Source organism: Bufo bufo, chromosome 6 (assembly GCF_905171765.1).
Source record: "Bufo bufo chromosome 6, aBufBuf1.1, whole genome shotgun sequence".
In the NCBI taxonomy this organism is placed as follows: Eukaryota; Metazoa; Chordata; class Amphibia; order Anura; family Bufonidae; genus Bufo; species Bufo bufo.
Window position 1 is genome coordinate 344,149,548 of NC_053394.1, and position 16,806 is coordinate 344,166,353.

Genomic DNA, 16,806 nt, shown 5'->3' on the forward strand with positions numbered 1-16,806 from the left:
CACAATGCAAGTCAATGAGGACGGATCCGTTTAACTCTGACACAATAGAAAACTGATCTGTCTCCCATTGACTTTCAATGGAGCTAATGATGGATCCGTCTTGGCTATGTTTATGTTAAAGATAATACAACCGGATCCGTTCACGGATGTTAGTTGTCTAAAGCGTTTTTGCTGATCCCTGCCAGATCCAGCAAAAACGCTAGTGTGAAAGTAGCCTTAGTAACTTCTTGGGGTTTTCTGAGATTTCAATACTGATTGGTGAGGGTCCGACACCCAGGACTCCCGCTGATTAGCTGTTTGAGAAGACAGCGGCACTCGCAGCAGCACTGTGGCCTTCTCTCAGCTTTACTTAGGCCAAGTGATGACACATCAGTCACGTAGCTAGGCGCAGCTCAGCCCCATAGAAGGTGTTGAGAGCGATACCAAGCACTGGTGCTATACAATATATGCCGCTGTTCTTGTTAGGCACGGAGAAGGCCGCGCTACTCACAGGACCCCCGATGCTTTCTCAAACAGCTGATTAGCAGGGGTCCTGGGTGTCAGACCCCTCTGATCAGATACTGATGACCTATCCAGAGAATGGGTCATCAGTATTAAAATCTTGGAAAGCCTTTTTAGTTGTTTTGTCAGAAAATGGCATAATAATACTAAGAATAATAACTTTCATTTGTATATTCCACAGAGATTTACAATTAGGGCTCATCCACTTGGCTATGCTATACAGAGCCATAATATGGCACCCATAGAGGTCTGTGTGACTGTACCATACCGTTATTTGCCTCCAGCTTTATACCTAATCCAAAGCATGTTCTGTCACAAAAATACAATATATTGTGGTTTAAAGGGAACCTGTCACCAGTTTTATGGTGTCTTAACTAAGGGCAACATAAATAAGTGACTGATTCTCTTAGCAAAATGCTGGGTCACTTTCTTTAATTGGCCCAGTCAATCTGCCAACATCTTGTATTGAAAAGCTCCAGCTGATAATGATGAGTCCTGAATATTTATGAGCTTCTGACTCTTCCCGCCTACCTGCTGCTGAATGACAGTTATTTTCCATATGAATCAGCAGCAGGTGGGCAGGGGAGTGGCTATAGCTATGAATTAAATATACGCTGGACTCAATGACATCACGCTGGACTCAAATCAGCTCATTAGCATGCGGCATCTTTGTGTGTATATTATGAGGTAACCATCTGTCACACCAGTAAGTGAATACATCTAAGGTACTTTTTAGTAGTTAATGATTGTATATAATTAGTTAGATTATAATCAAATATCCACATGACAGGTTCCCTTTAAGGAAGCATTGTATGGCAGTACGTAGAGTGCCACGGCTCCATAGTAAAGGAGAGCCTGCGGCTGTGTGTAGGAGGTACGCTTCCTTACATCTCATCCATGGGCACAGGGATCTGGAAATCGCATTTTAATAGTACTATATTGCAGAATTTCATGTTGGCTTCCTTCAGCTCTATTTATGGACTTCCAGAGGACCTCTGCATGCATCTGCAGGCCTCATCTTTCTCTACATAAACTGATACACTGACCTTTAATGTGAATGCTGTGATCTGGATTGATGTGCCTTAATTGTCCTTTCTTTAGATCCAAGGACTCCTTGTCTTGTTTTATTGTCCCTTTTAAGTACATAATATAGAATTTTATGGATTCTCCATTTCAATGGCTCATGAATACTGAACGTCTGCCAGGCTTAGAAACAATCATAAACCTCTGTATGGAGAATTTTATATTGAATTTTAGTGTTTTGTGGTATTTGAGACAGAGGCTTACTGTATTCAGTGCGTATGAAGTGATTTTAATTAGAAGGGTTTATTACATTTAGATTGTTGTTCCTATATTGCATACAGTACCTGCCAACAGCCCCATTTTTCACAAGAAGCACCTACCCAAAAGACCTTGCAGGTCCAGGCTTAATCTCCTTATTCATAATTCATCAGGTATTTGCTGCTATTTGGTTGCATTTAGGTTGGTACATATGCATGTGGTTTTCCGTGCTGTAACTTCAGACAATTGGATGATAGACAGGTGTATGAGAAACTGCCTACAGATCCCACTTGGAAAATCCAAAACACCCTGCGTAGGTTTCTACATACATATGTAGAGAAAAATGTAGTGTCACGCAAACAGGCAGAGAAACTGCTCCCGACTTCTCTGAGACGCCCCACCTGGTATTTTTTGCCAAAAATACATAAGTCACTGACCCAGCCCCCCGGGAGACCCATTTTCTCCAGGACTGGGTCAGTGACCGAACCGGTGTCCAGGTACATAGACTGGCTCTTGAGACCTATTGTAAAGATGATACCCTCGCATTTGAGGGACACGTCGGACCTCCTCCGGTCACTGACTGATATTCAGTGGCGGGAGGAGTTTCGACTAGTGTCCCTCGATGTGGAGAGTCTATACCCGGATCCCTCAGGATAAGGGCATTGAGGCAGTGATGGAAGTCCTACAGAAAATGGATAGAAGTGAGGACTTCAAGATGTTTATCACGGAAGGCCTGAAACTAATTCTCACCAACAATGCCTTAATGTTTGGGGATTCCTGGTATAAACAAAGGGTCGGTACCGCGATGGGGACCCCAGTGGCATGTACATTTGCCAATCTGTACCTGGCCCGGTTCAAAGATCGTTTTGTGTACTCGAACTCCAACCCATTCTTGAAATATATGCATGCCTATTACAGGTTCGTGGATGATGTTTTTATCATATGGTCCAGCGACGAGGCACATTTCAAAGAGTTTGTGGAACACTTAAATACAAAGAACGACATGAATATGCAGTTTACTTACCAGTTTGGGGGCAATAAAATCGAGTTTATGGATGTGGTGGTATCGGTAGTGGAGGGGGAGTTGGTGACGGAAGGTTTTCGTAAGCCGACCGCCGCCAACTCCCTCCTCCATTTCTCAAGCTATCACCCAAGCACAGTAAAACAATCAGTGCCATATGGCCAATTTAGAAGACTTGCGCATATAAACACCACCTCAATGAGTTATGAAAAACAGGCGCAAGATTTGCGCGATAGGCTGAGACATAGAGGGTATCCCCCAGACTTGCTAAACCAAGCGATGAAAAAAGCGTCAGAAGTACATCAGACAGAACTAAGGGAGGGAAAATCCTCATTAAAAGGGCCCCCACCCTTCGCTTTTTCCTTTAAATTTAGCCCTATGGCCGACAAGATAAAACAGGTCATAAGGAAGAATTGGAGTATCCTAGTGAGGGATGATTCCCTAAAACAATTGAAAGATATGAAACCAGTGATAGCATTTAGAAGATGCCATACTATACGCGATCAAGTGGTAACTAGCCACTTCAGAAAAAAACGCCTCACATGGCTGTCTGAACAGAGACCAAAAGGGAACAGGAGCTGCAGAAGCTGCTCCTTCTGCAGCTTCAATTCCCAATTACAAGTGATCTCTGTTGCAGGGATAGAACACAGGGTTTTTCCACTCATTACCTGCCGCAGCAAATTTGTGGTTTAACCTTTGCTGGTCTTGAAATAGTTAACCGCACTGAGAGGGGTGGTGATAGAGAAAGGGAGCTTCTGAGAAGAGAAACTACATGGATCCTACGTACAGATGCATTGGGTCCTTTAGGTTTAAATGAAAAAATAGATATGAGCGTATTTCTGTAACAGATTATTTTTTGTACATTGTATTTTCGTATTTGGATTTGTTTTTATTGGTTTAAGTATTTCACACATGCACTTTACATTATTGAAGGGGTCCCGCTATCGACCATAATCCCTGCCCTCCTTGCTGAAAGGCCAGGTGTTGATTATTTAGTAATTAAGCAATTACTGCGATGACGCGGCTTCCTGTGCACATTAGAAGGTGCCGAGACCCCGTCAATGGTGGAAAGCCAGAAGAAGTGCACATACGCGCGAAACGGCTGTCGCTTACTCTCTGCTGTGTCTGCACTTCATGCACCCCCCTCCTGCCATGGAATAAAGTTACCTGTCTACTATCGGTGAGTGCCTCTCGTTTTGTTCTCTCCTTTGTTTTATCTCTAACCTATTGGGTTTATGTAACTTTTCTGTATTATTTGTTGGAGTGTACTTCCTTCCTTTTTTAGAGGAGTCCCTTATGCCTTTTTGTGTATTATGATAATAGTCATATATGGTAGGTTACTCCTAGGGGGGATTCTTAACCTTGTGTACCTGCTGAGGAGCTGCTTTTTCGCAGCGCTCACCGCATTGCTGCTACATACTTATTTATATATTTATTCATTTATATGTCGTCTTCTAAATGATGTCATTCAATAAAATATGGTATCGTAATACATGTGTGTCTTTGGTTTTTTGGTAATATTACCTAGCCAAAAGAGTTGTAGCTTCCTAGGTAGAGCAAGTTGGAGTCTAATAACTATGGTCACCTTTGTAACCATTTTTTGTTTTATGTATGTCGATATATTATTTTGATCTAAAATGTTGTAATATGTTTTTTATAAAAAGTTTTTCATTTGGCGTCTGCAACTTCCATCTTTAACAATACACGTCAGGCAACAGTACATGTTAAATCTGTCAGACTGGCTGTCTGATGGCTTGTCCTCCAGTCCCTCTCTCTCCTCTCCTGAACGATCTTCTAAGCTGATTTATGACCAAATCACAACTCTGGAGTTTGTTGTGGGACAGAAGAACTTAGGAAAAATGTTTTTTTGCCATACACCTTCTAAGTAATCTGCTTATGTTTTAACTTTTTATAAAGCAGGAACATTTATCAGATGTTTTATGTCGCTATTTGCTCCATAATTTGCAGCCTTTCACTTCAATTGGCAACTTTGTAAAGTGTTGAGAAAAGTGTGCGGTGCAAAGGTGTGCCCTTCAGCGGCCCCACAGATTTACAATCGGTTTCTGGCATAAATGACAGTTCAAATCTATGTCAGCTTACAGCGTTGCTAGGTGTCCTCCATCTCCTATCTTCTATATACAGAAGACGGAGGACGTAGTAGTGGGCATTCCCGAACGCTGCGTGTGTGCTCCCGTCGGACCGGGATAGTCCCTTTATTCGCGATAAAACTTTGCAATTAGAATATTCCTCATATTACTCAGGAGGAAGAGGGCGTGTTTAAGTTTGCAGAAAGCCGATTGGTTGGGATGAGGCTGCGCGTTCCCAAGATGAGCCAAATGAATTCTGGGTAGTTAGGGAGGGAGGTCTCAGCCTCAGGGTAAGGGCATCGTGGCCATCTTGCGAAGATAGTCAGAAAGAAGTCTTGTGAGGAGTGGTTGCTATGGACGGAATCTTATTAAACAAGATTAAGTATAAATCTGAAGGTGTCGGCCCTTTAAAGAGTAATGAGGGGGGAGTTGCAGAGAGCGACGAGGAGAAAGCAAAGCTGTTAAATATTTCTTTCTCCAGTGTATTCACTGAGGAAAATAAACTGTCAGATGAAATGCTGAATGTTGAAATAAATTCCCCATTAAAAGTGTCCTGTCTGACCCAGGAAGAAGTACATCAGCGACTTAAAAAGATCAAAATAGACAAATCGCCAGGACCGGATGGCATACACCCCCGTATCCTAAGGGAATTAAGTAATGTCATAGCCAGACCCTTATTTCTGATATTTGCGGACTCTATACTGACAGGGAATGTCCCACAGGATTGGCGCATGGCAAATGTGGTGCCAATATTCAAAAAGGGTCCAAAAACAGAGCCTGGAAACTATAGGCCGGTAAGTTTAAGATCTGTTGTGGGTAAACTGTTTGAAGGTTTTCTGAGAGATGCTATATTAGAGCATCTCAACGGAAATAAGCAAATAACGCCATATCAGCATGGCTTTGTGAGGGATCGGTCATGTCAAACTAATTTAATCAGTTTCTATAAGGAGGTAAGTTCTAGACTTGACAGCGGCGAATCAATGGATGTCGTATATCTGGACTTCTCCAAAGCATTTGACACTGTGCCACATAAAAGGTTAGTATATAAAATGAGAATGCTCGGACTGGGAGAAAACGTCTGTAAGTGGGTAAGTAACTGGCTCAATGATAGAAAACAGAGAGTGGTTATTAACGGTACACACTCAGATTGGGTCACTGTCACTAGTGGAGTACCTCAGGGGGTCAGTATTGGGCCCTATTCTCTTCAATATATTTATTAATGATCTTGTAGAAGGCTTGCATAGTAAAATATCAATTTTCGCAGATGACACTAAACTGTGTAAAGTAATTAACACTGAAGAGGACAGTATACTACTACAGAGGGATCTGGATAGATTGGAGGCTTGGGCAGATAAGTGGCAGATGAGGTTTAACACTGACAAATGTAAAGTTATGCACATGGGAAGGAATAATGCAAGTCACCCGTACATACTAAATGGTAAAACACTCGGTAACACTGACATGGAAAAGGATCTAGGAATTTTAATAAACAGCAAACTAAGCTGCAAAAACCAGTGTCAGGCAGCTGCTGCCAAGGCCAATAAGATAATGGGTTGCATCAAAAGGGGCATAGATGCCTGTGATGAGAACATATTCCTACTACTTTACAAATCATTAGTCAGACCACACATGGAGTACTGTGTACAGTTCTGGGCTCCAGTGAACAAGGCAGACATAGCAGAGCTGGAGAGGGTCCAGAGGAGGGCAACTAAAGTAATAACTGGAATGGGGCAACTACAGTACCCTGAAAGATTATCAAAATTAGGGTTATTCACGTTAGAAAAAAGACGACTGAGGGGAGATCTAATTACTATGTATAAATATATCAGGGGGCAGTACAGAGATCTCTCCCATCATCTATTTATCCCCAGGACTGTGACTGTGACGAGGGGACATCCTCTGCGTCTGGAGGAAAGAAGGTTTGTACACAAACATAGAAGAGGATTCTTTACGGTAAGAGCAGTGAGACTATGGAACTCTCTGCCTGAGGAGGTGGTGATGGTGAGTACAATAAAGGAATTCAAGAGGGGCCTGGATGTATTTCTGGAGTGTAATAATATTACAGGCTATAGCTACTAGAGAGGGGTCGTTGATCCAGGGAGTTATTCTGATTGCCTGATTGGAGTCGGGAAGGAATTTTTTATTCCCCTAAATTGAGGAAAATTGGCTTCTACCTCACAGTTTTTTTTTGCCTTCCTCTGGATCAACTTGCAGAATGACAGGCCGAACTGGATGGACAAATGTCCTTTTTTGGCCTTATGTACTATGTTACTATGTATGTGAACACAATAATTAGTGATTATGGATTATCACCACAGCAGCAACAACATATATGAAAATTTATTTTGAGTGAAAATATGACAGTTATCCTTTAACACTGACATTTGTAATCTTAGTATATCTGCCCGTTATTTTTATCTGGAGAATACTTTTAAAATGGTTGTCTTGGATTAGAAAAAAAAAGCTCTGCATTTTTTTTTCTAGCAACAGCTCCAATGAGTTGTTCAATAAAATGTATCTGTATTGCGCCACCTGCTGTTTGTTTTTTTCCTATTTTTTTTTTTTGTCCATCTCACTGAGCTGGTCAAACAGTTTAAATCTCCAACTGCCTTAAGCCGTATGTTCGCTGCAGGAGGTGGAACTAAGACTTTCTATTGAGTGTCTTTACCAAATCACATAGACCACACATGTGATAAAACAAAGCATCACTTTATTGAAACACAATGTAACAAAAACAATAAACACATATATAAAATCTTGTGGATGAGTACTGTGATAGAAACCCCCCCTTGGCCAGTAGGGTGCATCCAATAATTATATAATGATAAAGTGACCAGTGCAAGATGGCAAGAACCAGGGATTTCTGTAGAATAAACAACTCCGACTACTAACTGAGTGAAAGGTTGAACCCACATTATTTGGCCCATACGGGTATCAAAATGTAAATAGTAATCAATACAGTCTACTGGTACAGCCACAGTCAATGCATAAATACAAAAATAGACGCACCATGGACGCACCAGGGAAAAGAAGCAATTTCCATGATACGCGTTTCGCATCACCAAGCTTTTTCAAAGGGATACATGTCTCTAAAAGTCAACGTCCTATATACTTCCCCACCCAGCTGGAGATAATCGCCCCACCTGTGTAATCAAGTGACCACAAATCTGTGTCCAGGGGCTGAGGTATCCTATATTAGGTCCAATTGGATCGCACTGCAAGTAAAAAAAAAAGGCACACAAACAGTCCACGGGACCTTCAGTGTCATCATAATCACGTGGATGCTCACATGACTGTGAGCATCCACATGACCATGATTACACTGAAGATCCTTTTGTTTATTTGCAGCGCGATTCAATTGGACCTAATATAGATCTTGCCCCCTGGATACCAACCTCTGAGTACGATGTGGGTCTGTCCTTCTTTCGATCATGTGGTTTGGTCACATGACCGGAATTTCGAGTCATGTGAGCGTCCACGTGATTATGATGACACTGAAGGTCCCGTGGACTGTTTGTGTGCCTGGGCAGATATTTTACTTGCAGTGCGATCCAATTGGACCTAATATAGGATACCTCGCCCCCTGGACACCGATTGGTAGTCACTTGATTACACAGGTGGGGCGATTATCTCCAGCTGGGTGGGGACGTTGACTTTTAGAGACATGTATCCCTTTGAAAAAGCTTGGCGAGGTGAAATACGCGTCAAAAAAATTGCTTCTTTTCCCTCCCGGGTTAGTATGGCCCATCTATTTTTGTATTTATGCATTGACTGTGGCTGTACCAGTAGACTGTATTGATTACTATTTACATTTTGATACCCGTATGGGCAAATAATGTGCGTTCAATCTTTTACTCAATAGAGTTGTTTGTTCTACAGAAATCCCTGGTTCTTGCCATCTTGCACTGGTCACTTTATCATTATATAATTATTGGATGCACCTTACTGGCCAAGGGGGGGTTTCTATCACAGTACTCATCCACAAGATTTTATATATGTGTTTATTGTTTTTGTTACATTGTGTTTCAATAAAGTGATGCTTTGTTTGATCACATGTGTGGTCTATGTGATTTGGTAGAGAGGCTTTTATGCGTCCACACATGAGTGATAGGATCATGCTGTTGTTGGCGATATTTTGGTTTTCTTTCTATTGAGTGTGTCTCATTCTGTGTGGAGAGAGAAAGAGTGATTCTCACTCCTGGTTCTAGCGATTCTAGGGATCTCAGCACTCGGACCTCCACCAACCAAAAAGTTTGGATATATATCTTTGACATTTCAAAAGTTTTCTTGAAAGCTCAGTGACCCTTTAATGGGGTTTACCCCTCGCTGGGGTAACACCTGTGGGACCCCTAACAATCACTACAATGGGGGTTCTGAATTGGGCATCCTCCCTCACCGTGCAAGTACCGGAAGGACACGTAGCACAGATGCAAGTACATGGAAAAGGAATTTTGCAGAAGAAATACATCTGATGCTAAAGTGGGTTGTCCAAGACTTAAATACTGATTACCTATCCTCAAGATGGCTTATCAGTTTCTGATCAGTGCGGGTCCAACTCCCAGCACCCCCTGCATCACTCACCCGACCAGTGTTCAGGAGAGCGATGGAGCCTCTTCCTTGATCTGGGATGTCCATCTATCACATGTCCTATGTGCAGCTCAGTTCCCATTCAAGTGAATGGGACTGAGCTGCAATGCCAAATACAGCCACTATACAATGTACGGCGCTGTGTTTTCTATGCTGTGAGGAGGCCACGGCGCTCGAAACAAATGATCAGAGACTGAGAGTGTTGAGAGTCGCACTCCCACTAATCAGATACTGATGGCCTATCATGAGGATATTCAATATCTAATTTCCAGAGAACCTTTTTAATGAAGACATCTGAAATTTAGGAGCATAATTTAGACCTATGAATAGCGTTGGGAAAATTCAATTTGCCACGAAGCCGAATTTCCTTGTGCTTCATGGTAGCAAATTGATTTTCCCGAAATGGCGGTAAAAAGTGAAAAAAAAAACCCATACTTATTTCATCCGATTGAGCACAAAGAGCCATCTGCCGCCATCTTGATTGAAGATCTCGCATGAAATCCTGTGCGCGGCAGAGATGATGATCATGGGCTGCATGAGATTTCACGCTAGATCTTTAATCAAATAGATGAGGTAAGTATGATTATTTTTAAATTTTTTTAATGCTACACTATAATATCAAATGTTAGATGCCGCGATCAGCTATGAACACCGCATCTGAGGGTACAATGACGGGAGCAGTGCAATCGCCATTCCCCGCCATTGCACCCACTACTTACAAAAAAATACGCTTCGCACGGAGTAAATTCAGCGAAACAGCCGAATTGAATTTTTTATACTTTGTTCATCGCTACCTATGAATATATATTAATGAGGATTTACAGGCTTAATCCAAATTTTATTTATTTATTTTACCTCTATGGCTGCTGACCCCATGCTCAGTCCCTGTCAGGAGAGGAATTTTATGTGTCAGCTCCTACAGGCCTGCATGTGCTAAATGGCTGGTTGTTGATAAGGCTGAGTATTCGGAGGACATGTAATGAGCAGTATTTAACACCTATCACTCCCCGGTGAGCGCAGGCTTGGCGTATTCCCACTCCTAGATAACTGAGCACAGCTGCACTGCAGTGCCACCAAGTGGAGACAGATGGGAACACACACACACACACACACAAAGAAAATGGCCTGTTTTCAAGTAAATATGCAAAACTCAAAGCTACAAGCTAATAATGCATATAATAAACTGGAAAACCAAAGCAGAGGATTAAATTAATTAAAATAATTCTGCGTTACAGGGGTTGTCCAGTTTAGAAAACTCAATATGAATCTGTGCCGGCTGGGCCCGTGCGGTCTGCAATGCACGGGCACTAACCGTGGGGCTGCCGCATGCGGATCGCGGACCCATTCACTTGAATGGGGTCCGCGATCCGCACATTACTGTCCGCACCGCGGTGCGGAGGCACAGGCAGAAAACCCAGGGAAGCACTATGGGACTTCGATCTTTGCCACCGTTCCGCACCGCACCGCATCTTCCAGATTGCGGACCCATTCACGTGTATGGGCCCGCATCCGTGATGCGGGGTGCAAATGACCGATGCCCGTGTATTGCGGACCCGCTGTTTGCGGGCCAAAACGCGGCCACGGCCATGTGCATGAGCCCTTAATTTGCGAGGCGATAATAAAGGGGTTGTCCGAGTGTTTAATACGGTTGATTTATCCTCAGGATAGGTCATCAGTATCTGATCCGATCTGCTGTTTGAAGAGACATGTGACTGTTGCTGATGTAGTCACATGTGTGCTGTACAGAGACCTGCGGGGGATGATGGGGGGGGGGGGGAGTACATAAATAGTTATCATTTTGAACAAATGGCTGTTTTTCCCAGGAAAATCCACACAAAATTCTATAGCAACATTTTGACGATTTCCCTGAGGCTTTCTACAGATTTACAGCATACATTTTCACCACCAAATCCCCTTACATGTGGATGGTTAGAAACCCCCTCACCAAAAAAAGCCGCAAGACTGAGGCAGTAAATGCCAGACAAGGAAGGGAGGAGAGCTGCAGCAGTATCTCTCCCTCATGCTGTGAGAGGGATGGAGGGACCATGTTACAGTGTCCCTGCCTCAGCCTGTGCGAGGCTCATGCTGTGAGAGGGATGGATGTCACGGCCATGGCTATGACCGTGACTCCTGAACCGCATGCGGTTGTCAGCGGTTTTCTTTGGTGTTCAATCACAGGTGAGGGCTGTGGTATTTGCCTCACCTGTGGTTGCCGCTGGCAACAGTATGTATGTGGCAGCGTAGCAGGCTGAGCTGTGCCATTGCAGCTCGCTACGTTGTGCATGCGGTTTTGTGTGATGTGTGTATGTGTGCACTTCCTTTTTATGTTATTGTGTGCACGTCCCCTTTAAGTGGTGTTTTCCCTTCCCTGGTGTTGGAAGGGTTAATCTCCTTCCTAGTGTGTGTGTCTCACTGGGTGTGTCCGACTGTGGGGTGTGGCTTCTTGGCCTATAAAGCCTCACAGCTTTTGCAGGCCTGCAGGTTGCTTCAGCCATGCTTAGCTGAGAGCAGCCTCATGTCATTACTACCTGCCAGTAAGAGCCACCCCTGTGGTCATAACCATAATGTCTCATTAAGTTATTTCTAGTTATGTGTGATGTCCGTGTGATGTTTTATATGTGATTTTGTGCAGCTATGGATCTGGGTCCCTGTGTGGGGATGCGATTGTGATCTGCACCCTGCTAACACAGGGATCCAGTCAGCAAGGCTGTGGCAGGTAGGTGGAACTCTTTGTTCACCTGTCATATCCATAGAGCTGTTTATGTTTCCCCTTTTACAGCAGCTTGGCCGTTGAGACTCCTGCTCCTCCGTGTCTAGGAGGAGTGGGTTGTCTTACTCAGCTCCTAGCTTAGGGCCATCTTGAGGGCTAGCAGGGACTTCTAGGTTCCGGAGCATGAGCCCTCCTACCATCAAGGTTGGCTCATGTAGCTAGGAGTCAGGGTCAGGTTAGGGATGCCTTTAGGAGGTGACCTGCTCCCTAATCCTGTCTTCATGGCCAAGCAGCCGTAACATCACCGGGCTCCACACGGCTGAGGATTTCCCCCATCCTCAGCCGTGACAATGGAGGGATCATGTTACAGTGTCCCTGCCTCAGCCTGTGCGAGGCTCATGCTGTGAGAGGGATGGAGGGATCATGTTACAGTGTCCCTGCCTCAGCCTGTGCGAGGCTCATGCTGTGAGAGGGAAGAGGGAGCAGCCGTTGGGGGGGCATCTGATCCAGCCTTCCACTTCACTAGTTATCTTGGGGTGTTTGATGCACCTCAAAATGAATCTGATGACCCATGGCCCTAACATATGTAGCAGCTACCGCTGTCCATTCATGATGACCGGCTTTTGAAACTGAACCCACTAGTCAAATAAATCAAACTTTGATTTCTTGCCATTTTGAAACGTGGGAATTTTGTTTTAGAACTAAATGAAACATTTTTAGCTTGCAGTGCACCAATTATAGCTGCAAGTAACTAGTATTAGGTAAAGACTCTACTTGTCAGCAGGCACTGCATTATGGAGAGAACATACTGGCACACTTTCCCGCAGCCCCTGATTTAGCTCATCAAAGCAACTGTTTTTCACGCATGCACACTGGGAGACACCTGTGACATACCGTATCATTTTCTTGGTCAGAAAGTAACTTGCTCTGCTTCCTTCTTATGGTGTTAAGTGCATTAACCTAAAATAGGTTCTATCTTATTCATCTATGTCTGTGGCCCTTCGGCTTTTGTGAAAAAGCCCATCATGTTCTGAAAGACACTGGTTTTGAACCTAAGTCATTAAAATGTAGATGTTGCTAGTCTTAAAGAGTAAATTTTATGGTACTAGCAGAAGAACCCGGCTTCGCATGGGTATATTTCATTTGCAGTATTTCATTTAATGTTTCTATGTTTCTATGTGTCGATATCGACAGTATCCCCCTCAACAGTGAACTCCACAGCCCCTCACCCCTTAACATTGACCCTCCACGGTGCCTCGCCTCCTTAAAATGTGACCTCCACAGCAGCCCATGCCCTTAACTTTGACCTTTGTAATACCCGCCCCTTTAACAGTGAGTTTCACAGCACCCCACTCCCTTAACATTGACCTCCTCAGGGGCCCGCCCCCTTAACAGTGACCTTTACAGCACCCTGCCCCTTAACACTGACTTCCATAGGGGACCGTCACCTTATCTGTGACCTCCACTGTTCCCTGCCCCCTTACTAGAGACCTCCACAGCACCCTTCCCTTTAACACTGACTGCCACAGTAACCTGTTCCCTTAACTGTGGCCTCCACAGTACCCCGCTCTCTTAACAGTGACCTCACAGTACCCTTCTGACTTAACAGTGACCTCCACAGCAGCTGCTCCTTTAATAGTGGCCCCTGCCCCCTTAACAGTGACCTCCACAGCGGCCTGCCCATTAACAGTAACATCCACAGTGAACGCCCCTTTAACAGTGACCTCCACAGTGCCCGTCTCTTTAACAGTGGCCTCCACAGCAGCTGCCCCTTTAATAGTGCTGCCCCCTTAACAGTGACCTCCGCAGCAGCTGCCCCTTTAATAGTGGCCCATGCCCCCTTAACAGTGACCTCCACAGCGCCCTGCCCCCTTAAGGCTAGGGCTACATGACGATATGTGTCGGGAGACATTTTGTCGAACCAATGTCGCACAACAATTTTTATAATGATAGGTTATGGTGTCGCACTGCGACATGCTGCGACTGCGACACGACAGTCGCAAAAAATCCATCCAAGATGGATGCATGTAGCAGTGTAGTTGTGCCTTATGTGTCGTTAAACTTATTGTCGTCGTGTAGCCCTAGCCTAAAGCTGACCTACAGCAGTGAAGAAAAATGGCTGGGTTGTTATGGAAACCTGGAGTAAAACTTTGTGTATGTAGAGACCAAGAGCCTGCGAGCTTCTATTGGCTGATAAGGGACATGTGACCGTGTGTATGGCAGTTGGGATACGAGTGAAAGACTTGCAGGTTTGTAACTGCTAATGCAGTTCATTTTTTGTGAATATCTCAGCAACGGTACGTCCTAGAGAGTTGAGCCCCGGTCTAAAATCTTCCCGGATGCCTGATGTACCTGTGTGCCAAACTTGGTGAAGCTCGGTCCAGTCGTTTGGTCGCGCATAAAGAACAGATAGACAGACAGAAACTAATTTTTATATAAATAAGAGATTTTACTGTAAACATATTCTTTTGAAGAAAGGCTTGACATTTTTTAGTTTTATGTGAATATGCCTATAAAAGACATCCAGTTTTCACACTGGCCACTGGAGCACACAGCATAAGCTCACTTACAATCTTTGTTGTATAGACAGGGACAATGTCAGCAGTCATCTCATTATTATTAGAGGCTGTGGATTTAATGACTGTTGACAGCTCGAATTTTCTTTTGGGGGTCTAAATAAGGGAAGATAGTAAGAATATATAACATTCACACAGAAAAGTCTCTGTATGCATCTCTCCTGCCGGTCCCTGGTTGTTGGAGTATGTCTTCCTGTAGACTTGTACGCCATGTCTTCCTGTAGACTGTATTATACCTATGAACACTTTTCTGAGGTTTTTTTAAAGGGTTATTCCCATCTTGGACATTTATGGTATGTCTACAGGATATGCCATAAATGTCCAGTAGTCCAGTAGATGTGGTTCCCAGCTCTGGGACTTGCACCTATTTCAAGAACAAGGGTCTTTCTCACTCCCATCTCATGGATGCTGTGAATAGAGAGGGGGCCACACATGTGCTGCTCTATCCATTCACTTCTGTAGGAACTCTGATAATTGCCAAGCATGCTTACTCGTCTATCTTGGGATCTCCTACAGCAGTGAATGGAGAGTGCATGGGCATCCACCTCTCCATTCACAGCATACTCGAGACGGGGATGTCACAGTAGGTGAGGGAAGGGAAGCAAACCAAACACAACAAAATTAAACAAAACAGCAGGCTAGGCCCCACAGCTAGGGAACAGGTAAAGGTCACCTCCAGACAATCCCTGAGCCTTTCCCTGACTGCTACCAACATGAACAGATCTCGATGGGAGAAGTGTTCATGCACACCAACCTAAGCCCTGCTGTAACGGACACAAACCCTCAGCTAGGGAGCAGGCGGAAAAACAACTGGTTCCTTGCTCAAGATGAAGGAACCAGCGTCTACCTAAGGCCTAGCCAGTACAAACAACAGAAGGGAAGGAAGGAGAACTTAACTGAAGATGAACTGAGAGCAGGAGATCCACCAAACACCAGCAAAGATCTCAAGGAGAAACAATAAACCGCAAGGGCTAAAGTGAGAGGCAGGTATAAATAGCATCGCTAACAAACTAATGAGCAGAACCTGTGAGGGCGTGGGATTCTGCCCAAAGCCACAATAAAGCAATCTGTCAGATAGATTCACGTGCAGCAAGTCTGACAGATCTTCTCAGATCACTCACAGGGCAGGGCGTGACAGTACCCTCCTTTCTACGGGTGACCCCCGTGAAAGGCGTTCACAAGGAGGCTAGCATTAACATCAGTAGCTGGAACCCACATCCTTTCCTCAGGACCGTATCCCCTCCAATGCACCAGGTACTGAAGGGAACCCCGAAGAACATGCGAGTTGAGTATTTCGGAGATCTGAAATTCCAGATTACCATCTACCAAGACAGGAGGAGAAATCAAAGGAGATGGTTTAGCAGGTTCAACATACTTCTTCAACAAGGACCTGTGAAACACATTATGGATCTTCCAGGTCTGCGGAAGTTCCAGATGAAATGCCACCAGATAAATAATGGCCAAGATTTTGTAAGGACCAATAAATCTTGGGCCCAACTTCCAAGAGGGTACTTTCAACTTAATGTTCTTAGTGAACAAGCACACCACACACAGGTCCGGACCAGTCATACGACTCTTGTCAGCCATCCGTTTATATATTTCACCCATCTTTTTCAAACTAACCTGAATCTTCCGCCAGATAGAAGACAACAAAGAAGAGATACTCTCTTCTTCAGGTATACCAGAAGATTTAGTCCCAGAAAAAGTACCAAACTGAGGGTGAAAACCATATGCGCCAAAAAATGGTGACTTATCAGTTGGCTCCTTTCTACGGTTATTCAAGGCAAACTCAGCCAAGGACAAAAACGAGGACCATTCTTCCTGATTCTCAGCGACAAAACACCTCAAATAAGTCTCCAGGTTCTGGTTAGTGCGCTCAGTTTGTCCATTCGACTGAGGATGGAAAGTCGAAGAGAAAGACAACTGAATACCCAGACGAGTACAAAACGCCTTCCAAAACCTGGAGACAAATTGCATCCCCCTATCAGACACCACATCAAAGGGAATGCCGTGTAGTTTCACCATGTTATCAATAAACACCTG

At 44.1% G+C, this 16,806-nt stretch overlaps 1 protein-coding gene across 2 annotated transcripts in view; it reads right to left on the minus strand.

The window, feature by feature from the left end:
• KIAA1755 (KIAA1755 ortholog) overlaps positions 1-16,806 on the minus strand; it is an 87,156-nt gene that overhangs the window by 30,649 nt on the left and 39,701 nt on the right. The gene's annotated exons all lie outside the window — the stretch shown is intronic.